Source organism: Galeopterus variegatus, unplaced genomic scaffold (genome assembly GCF_000696425.1).
Source record: "Galeopterus variegatus unplaced genomic scaffold, G_variegatus-3.0.2 Scaffold2029, whole genome shotgun sequence".
In the NCBI taxonomy this organism is placed as follows: Eukaryota; Metazoa; Chordata; class Mammalia; order Dermoptera; family Cynocephalidae; genus Galeopterus; species Galeopterus variegatus.
The window spans coordinates 102,215-111,162 of NW_007728140.1; positions in this window are offsets into that span (position 1 = coordinate 102,215).

Here is an 8,948-nt window from a genome sequence, read left to right on the forward strand (position 1 = left end):
ATAAGGCAAAGGAAGTTGTTTCCAACTGTGGCATGTGTTGGTGTGAGTATGACGGGCATACTGATGTGAAATGATGGCAAGCTATGGCATGGATGGCAGAAGAGTGCATTAGGGGTTGGTTTTGTCACCCATTTTCATCTCCTGATCCACATTTAGAAAGTAATCACAGGATTAATGATTGTTTCTTCTATAAGCTTACCCTTAATTATATATAAAATATCCAACCAATGTCACTATAACCGCATCTGCTCTAATGAAAAATGCCTTAAAATTTTTAGTGTCAAAGAGCAAAAGGTTGTTTCTCATTTCTAGCCATGGGATCTTGGGTCTCCTGGGTGTATGTTCCAATCTATGTATTTTACACATGATATATGTTCAACCTTAGCTGAATTATCATTTTCTAATTATTTTATTAGGGACAACATGCTATGCTCCATGACTTAATGAAGACCATGGGAAGAATGACTACAAATCTGTAAGAGCTCTCTATGGTAGGATTTTATGTCACCAGGTGAGCTGGCCTCTATGAGGGCCAAGTAGGCCACAACCTAAGAGCCAGCCACAAGCTATGTTCAGAGTGTGGGGGATGGCCCCCCAAAATTTCTCTCACCCAGCAATGATCCTTAGGTGCCAATATTCTAAATAGGTGGTACCAGTTTTGCACTTATAATTGGAGTTGGGTATGAAAGATGCATGCTTTGCTGTACGGAGGGGAAATTTCTCTCACCCAGCGATGATCCTTAGGTGCCAATATTCTAAATAGGTGGCACCAGTTTTGCACTTATAATTGGAGTTGGGTATGAAAGATGCATGCTTTGCTGTACGGAGGGAGGGAATGTCTATGAAGGCAGAGCAGGAAAGATATCACTAAGGGCGAAGAGCTGAGACTGAACAACTAAGAAAATCTGCTGCTGTAGTTGTTACTGCCGGTTGGTATCCAGTATCTATTCTGTCTTCTTCCATTGTAGCAGAACCCCAATTTATTGAGGGATCCATGCTTCCCCTGTATGATCAGAGGAGGTGCCCTCATTCCAACTCCAGTTTTAGACTCTGATCCTAGTACAGGATTCCCAAGTTTCCACTGATTATAAGACTCACCTGAGAAGCTTATTAAGTGTATAGATTATTAGACTCCTCTGAAAATTCTGATTCATTAGGTGTGGGTTAGAGTCTCAGAAATTTGTGTTTCTACCAAACACTGCATATCTTTCCTTTCATTAGGGAAGTTATAATAAACCCTGATTTAGGCTAATTGGAGCATGAGATAACCCTGGTGGCTTGCATTAATCCAGGGGTGGGCTGGTGACATAAATTGGTCCAAGCTGGCTGATAGTCTATTATTCAAGGTTTTTGAAAGAAGATTTTCTCTCTACTGTTTTTCCTGAACTAAGACACATGTAACTCCAGTTGTTGCTGGCAGTCGTCTTATAAAAGTGAGGGTAATTAGCCTCAGGATGAAGTCAATGTGTGTGAGAGCAGAAATAGTAAATAAACCAGGGATCTTAACAACATGAACCATCAATCAACTAACCCCAAAGCCTGCCCTGCCTCTGGACTTTTTGTCATGTACAATCAGTATCCTTATTTGTTAGGCAAGTTATATTTCCTGTTCCTTGCACATAGAAGCTTTCTAATTTCACCTACTTGTGATTTTTTTCAAGAGGAATACTCTTACTGTTTGAAACAAAATCTAGAAAATGTATTTCCCAATTTGCTACTATTATTAAGTAAAATTATATTATTCCACATCATTTCTCTCTGATAATAAATTTGGAACCCAGAGAAGAATGATCAATTTTTTGCAATTATGTGATAAATACCATTTCCAGACCAATATCTATAACTCTTATGTCTTTGGTATTTGTGACTATTAAAAAAAACTTATTGGTTAGTAAATATATAGAAGTATGCATATTTAAAAATAAATTCAGGAAATAAAACTGGTTAAGTGCTAAGGTATTAAACAATTTTAGTTCGCAGTTTTAAAGATGAGAATTAATTGTCCCATGGAAAAATGAAATGAAATGTTTTATAAAAATATTCACGCATATGTGCGATGCTCATTTTAGCTGCGGGATGGGCTTCTGGGACCAAGCCTCTGTTGGCTCTGGGTGAGATAGGTGTCACATTTCCTGCAAGACATAGGCTGGATTTTGGTGTTCGCATACTACTGGTGGACAGAGTTTGTTGCCCTTCCCTTCTGTTTTGTATCCAGTAGGTTACACATGAGACTGATAAATTTTATATATGAAAAAATACATGTGCTGGATGGGAGTGAATGCTGACTGTTTACAAATTGCAAGAGGACAATGGAGTTTCTACGTAAGAAGGAGTCTGAACCTATGTGGAGACTGGGAGGCAAAGCTTAAGGATTGGAAGGGAACTGAGGTTCCCTATTCCGTGTAAGGACTTCCTTTGACTGTGGTAGTGCATCCTAGGGGAAATGGCATATGCGTGTGTGTTTGCACATGAATATGTGATGTCATGTGCTTTTGCATCGTAGGTACCCTGTAACATTTGGGGGCATGTGCAGCTTGGTCAAAAGATACTTCTTGACTAAGCATAGCACAGGGGAAGGGAATATTCTCCTTCACTTTGAAAGAGCCTGCAGGGCTGTCCTCAGCAGTTGGCTAGTGCGGAGCTATTTCCCATGCAATTCTCACTGAAACTATTGTTTCGGAGTCCAACCTCAGGGAAGATAACTAAATTCCTACTCTCTTGATGAGCACTGAGAGTGACTATCAATGATTTATAGGCATGGATTCTCAGAAACAGTTGAAAATGAAACCTTAAGAAATATTAAAATTTCTGCTGGTCAGACAGAAGATGAGTAAAACATAAGATTTTGAAGGACTAATATAAATGTGATTTTACTGCTATTACAAGCTGATGAACCCCAGGACATGCTAATTATGCTTCCAGGACAAGTTGGTATATAATATTAGCTAACCTGCATAGACCTTTTACAGTCCAACTTTCCCCCAACTCAGACCTTAAAACTTGGAGTTGCTCCTGGGAGCTAAGTGAATGTTAGATGCAAACCAGTAAGCAAAGATCCACTCACCAGTGTTCCAGAGTACTGCATAAGTTTCAGGTGTGAGGAAGATTATGTAAACCAGCAGAACTAGTACTTCCCTTCTGATCCCTGAAGTAGGAAGAAAAGTTACTAGAAGGAAAAGGTTACAAGCAGCACATGAACCAGGCACCCTAACATAACATTTTCCCCAATCGCATAAGTAGTATTAGAATAGAAAGGAACATAAAAGAATTTCCCGTGTAATTTGGGGAATTTCAAAGCAAGTTTGACATCCTTGAGTGTGGCTTTTGTGCACAGAAAAGATTACTCAGAGGTTTCTTCTCTTTTAAAAAAATTATTACATTTTAAATTAAATCCTAGTTCTTCCTTAAACTTCAAAGTCCAAATTACGAATCTTATAATTTTATTTATTTACAAGTTTATTAATATAGCAAATTTTAATACCACTTTTAACGAAGATTTTACACCTTGGTTAATTCAATTCTCTTAAGCACTTTAAACTGCATTTATAAATTTACTATATTCAGTTTTTTCCTTACATACTCTGTCTAGCAAGCAGACCTTTTCAAATACCAAAATATATCCTGTAAATCTAATAAATTGAACTTATACATGTCTTAGTAATTAAACAGTTTAAATCTCTTAAATATTCCAGTATTGTTTCACACATGGTCAAACATTCCTATATTTCTCAACCTGAAACTGTAAGTCTGAACCAATAACTCACATATTTAAATTGAAGCATAAGACTGATCTTTTTTGGGGGAAGGGAGGACAGCTGGCCAGTATGGAGTTCCAAACCTGTGACTTTGGTGTTATAAAGTTGCACTCACAACCAACTGAGCTAGCTGCCTGCCCTAAGTCTAATCTTTTAAATGCTCTAAATCTTCTAAATTCTCTTAAAGAGTAAGAGCAATTAAAACAGAAAACATATTTAATTTAATTTAATTACTATTCAGGGCTATTTTGATTTCCATTTACCCACAAAGCCCAGAGGTGGTCACTTTTTCCCTAGAGACAGGCCTTTTGTGAAAAAGATATAAACAAATGCTAGAAAATCTCATATAATTAACTAAACTAATCAGCCTATCATTTCATTTAAAATATTTATCAACAACCCCAAATCATAAAATATTTGGAACTAACAGCCTGAAAAAGACCATAGTAAACAAGTCAATTAACCACAATACAAAAAAACACAAAAAAGTAAAAGATAATTTTCTAAAATTAGCAAATTCAGAGAAATTCAAGGAGATATTGCATTCATAAACACAAGAACCAACTGCCTTGAAAATCAGGTAATCAGAGAGCAAGAGGGTATGCAAACAAATTAAACACATAATTACTGAAATAAAACACAAGAAAATCTAAATAATAGAATGGATAGAACAGAAGAGTACTAGTGATCAGAAAGAAAAAGTTAAGGAAATTTCCCAGAGTACAGATTGAAAAAAGAGTATAGGAGAAAGATTAAGAACATAAATTGAAAAAGCAAATAAATAGTAGAAAAACATTTTCTTGAACTGAAAACACACACACAAATACCTTCAGATGTGAAGGTCACGCAACCTGCCAAGTGTGTATAAAGGAAATGTTCCAAACCTGGACACATCTTGGTAAACGTTATGAACTTCAAGGAGAAAGGAAAAAAAATCCTAAAGGTTTCTACAGGAAAGCAATATATTATTTACAAAAATGAGAATCAGACCAGTGTCAGTCTCATATATAGCTTTGGAGACAAAATAAGACTAAGTCCTCAAAGTTCTGAATGGAAATGCTTTACAACCTAGAATTCCATCTCACATAAACAGTATTCAAAAGTAAGGGTACAAATGAGGCCTTTTCAAACATGCAATGAGTTTAAAAATTTTTTGTTTTGCAGGACAAAATCACTCATTCAAACAATTGATAAAAAACAAACAAAAAAACTCAGAGAAGGAGAAAAAGAGGAAGACATAGGAGACAAAACCTGTAAAGCTTGTAATTAAAGTTCAATGCATATATTGATTATATAGTGTTAGCCCTCGAGATATTTTGAATTCTAGAGTTTGAAAAATATTTTAATATACTTTTTTTTTAAATAGAAGAGTAATTCATTTGAAGAGTAATACAATAAATTAATTTATTCAACAAGTATTTATTGAATACTTGTTCCATGCCAGGCAGAAGGCTCATTACAGGTGATCCAACAGGGCAATATGACCCCACAAAGAGCTTAGGACACATTTCAGTGAATTAAGCATCTGACCTGGGAAGCTAAGGGGACTATGGGTGCACACAGGAATGGTGCCTGACCCAGACATGGTGAGGGATGGGAGGGGGAATTCATTCCTTTAGGAAATAATAGTTAAGATGAGATCAGAAGTTACCCAGAAATGTATGCATGAAGGTGCGACAATGGGGGAGCTCATGGTGCTTTTAAAGAACTAAAATCACTTCAGGTTGGCTGGAGTATATGAGTTCAAGGGGTTAGCAGCATAAGATGAAGCTGTAGGGGCTAGCAGGGGCTGGAACATGCTCGTCCTTCTAACTGATGCTGGAGCAATAGTAATAGCCACTGAAGCATTCTTATGCAGGAAAGAGAGTGGCACGATAGATTTGCATATTAGAAAATTAATTCATCTTCTAGATAAATGTGATAGAATTACATACTTTTACCCTTCCAAACCCAATAAAATTTTGCTATAAAAAATTTATTCAGTGTAGCTTGGGTTAGAAAAAACTTAGGATTTGTCATTTCAGGTTCATATCTCAGCTCTGTCACTTATTAGTTGTGTGATTTTAAATATGTTACTTTATTTCTTTGAGCCTCAGTTTACAACCTCACCCTGTAAAAAGAAAATACTGTTATCTTTCCTTCAGGGCTTTTGTGACATCAGGAGCCACAAATGAGAATTTAATGTTTAAGCATTAAGCGCAGCACTGGCTGTATGTGGGCTCTTTTGTTCCAAGAAGCACAAGCCCACGGCAAACTAGATGAAGTTAAAGGCAGGGAATGGTGAGTGTACATCAGCCTGTCTCTCAGAAGCCAAGGACGAGATTAAAACTGGGCCTCAGGTACAACTGGAATCAGGAATTTGCAAACTGTAAAGATCCTGCACCTCTCCTCTACACATTGGCTTTCTTCTCTTTCTATAAGGGCTGAGTTCTCATTTTGTCCACTAAAAGCTTGGGGTCTGTTCAAAGAACAGTCACACTGGGTTGTAATTTCTTACCTTCATTTTCAGATTTCTAAGGAGGGACTCTTTATCTTAGGTCTCTGGTGTTTGTTCTGCACCCAGTTAACTGTGGCAGTGGGTGACTTCATGTACTAATTGGGGAGTGGGGTGAGGATATTTTCCAGGACAAGGGTAGTTCTTCAAAAGGAGGCATAACAGTCAGGGCCTCAACAGAAAACACATGGCCCAGACAAATTAGGATAATTTAAGAAAGCTTTCTATAAAAAGTGACTAATTACAAAAATGTGGGTAGTTGTAGGAGCACCATAAGGGATCACACACAAACCTGGGGCTAACCGCACCTGTAGACTGTTAAAGATGAGAGGAGGCAGAGTTTACCAGAGCCCAGAAGGAGAGAGTTGGGTAGCTCAGGCTGCCTTAAGGAGACCTTCTGTGTGAGGACATAGCAGCCCAAGGGAGGGAACTGGGAAATATACACCCCGACCCCATACCTTCCCTCCCATATCCTGTCTGACCTCACCATTGGCCAAAACCCCCCAAGGGCACAGGAGTCTATGGATGGTCCATAAAGGTCAGACAGCAGAGTGAGAAGGTGGAAAGTGCCCTGGAGAAGCAGGACCAAGGTGTCTGGCTCAGGGCGTTGTGAGAAGATGCAGCAGTAATTGTCCACTACATCGGCCCCACACAGAATACTCTTATTGCACTGTAACTGCTGTCTTTCTTAGCAGATCCACGTTTTATATATGGATATCCTATTTAGACATTGAGTAATTTTATCTGTTGACTGCTAGATAAACTGTATTTTTTTAGGCATGAGTGGCGTAAGTTTCAATTATAGGAGTGTAACTACTACGTTTGTCCTTTATTGAGTCTATGTGAAGTAGAATCTCATTCTCTCAGATCCCTAGTATTCAAAATATCAATAAATATCCCTTAGCTAAGAAATTTGGTGGGCAAGATTAGTCTTTACAGACAAGTACATTAAGACAAATATTTGTAGAAAAGGGTCATTTTCTGAACAGTTTGTTGTATTTGGCTAACACGACTTATATGTGAGGGCTAAGAATTCAGAGATTCAATACAGACATTTTTAAGAATTCTAATCTGTTATAATTTAGGATCTAAATATTACCTTCAATTGATTCAAAATGTTTAAAAATATAAACATCATCATATATTTGGGACATCTGTCCATTCTGTGACTATATTTTCTATGATTATATTATTCTAAAAATAATAAACTCATAAGGGACAATGGAAAAAAAACATAAAGCTTTAAAGTGATTTCTCTTTTGGATTAAGCTTTATGAGAAATCTAATTTTAAAATAATATTTTAAATTTTATTTTATTTTATTAAATTTTATTTTAAATATTATTTTAAAAATGGTAGTGTCCCTTTTGCATTAGATTTGATAAAATGATGAGCATCTGAGTTAGGAACACTAACAGGGTAGAAAAAAAATTTTTTTTCTTGGTAATTGATCTATTCAGCTGCCATAAAACTGAAAGGTGAAGTCAAGACAAGAACCACTGAATGAAATAAATGCAAGTATTTCAAAAAGAAAAATCTTCTCAATAGCTAATGATCCAAGACTTGGTTTGTTTCCAAAAAATTAGAACTATACATGCAAAGACACTACAATCAGACTTTAAAGCAAGAGATGCAAATTTAACAATCAGATCACTACCTTCTACAGCTTAAAAAAAACCCATATTCTTACGTTTCTCCACTCCTTGCTGGGAGTCCTTAATTGTAACAAATACACTCCTACTCTCAAGCTTTGAATTTGTGCTTGCAACCATTTTAAGTTTACAATGTGGTATTTTCCTCAGACCAAGTGTTTGTTTACAAACCAAAGCATTATTTTCTAAATGTTTGAGGTCAACCAGGGAGCAGAACCCCGGTAAAGAGAGGGCAATGTGCTTCCTTAGGAGCAAGGAGAGACTTTTAAGGACATTGTCTATTATGATTGCTTTGCAGTTCCAGGTGTTAGGAATTCCAGATCTTTCTGGAAGTCACTGACATTTTATTATTTATAGGTTTGGTGTCTTAATATGTTAACTTGGCTTTTCTATAAGATTAGTTACTTATTTTTTAAAAAGGGCTTTAAGATGCATAAGACATTAGAAAGCCTGCTGGCTTGTTGATATCTTCCAGGTTTTAGAAAATTCACACATAGTCTTGTTCATTCAGATGGACTCTTTGAGGCCAGGCCCAGAAGTGTGTGACTCCATGAAAAAGATGCCAGTTGGCTGAGCCGTGGAATCCCACTGTATTTGGGAGGCTGACTAGTTTATAACCTCTGATAAATAGTCATCCAAGCCTGAACCAGAATCACCGAGAAGGGCAAGGGGCTGATGCATTATAGGCATTCTGACTCCTTGCAAAGTAGGCAGAGCAATTTAATGAAAGTGGTTTTTAGCTCTGGGTTCATTCCAATAAAACATTCAGTTCTGGTTACTCACAGACTATTGTGTTAAGCCTTAATTGGTATCATTTAAGTCTATATGAAAATATCGGTACATGATTATTTTTATCAAATAAATCAAATACAGTACATTTATAAAATTAAAACTATAAATTTTCAAATTTTTGAACAACATATAATGACATGAGAAAATGTTCACAGTGTGAAATTGAATTACAAAAGCAAGAATCAAAATAATATATAGAGTAAGATCCAAGCTTTGCTAAAATATACTTTAAACATACAAAAATAGACACTGTTTA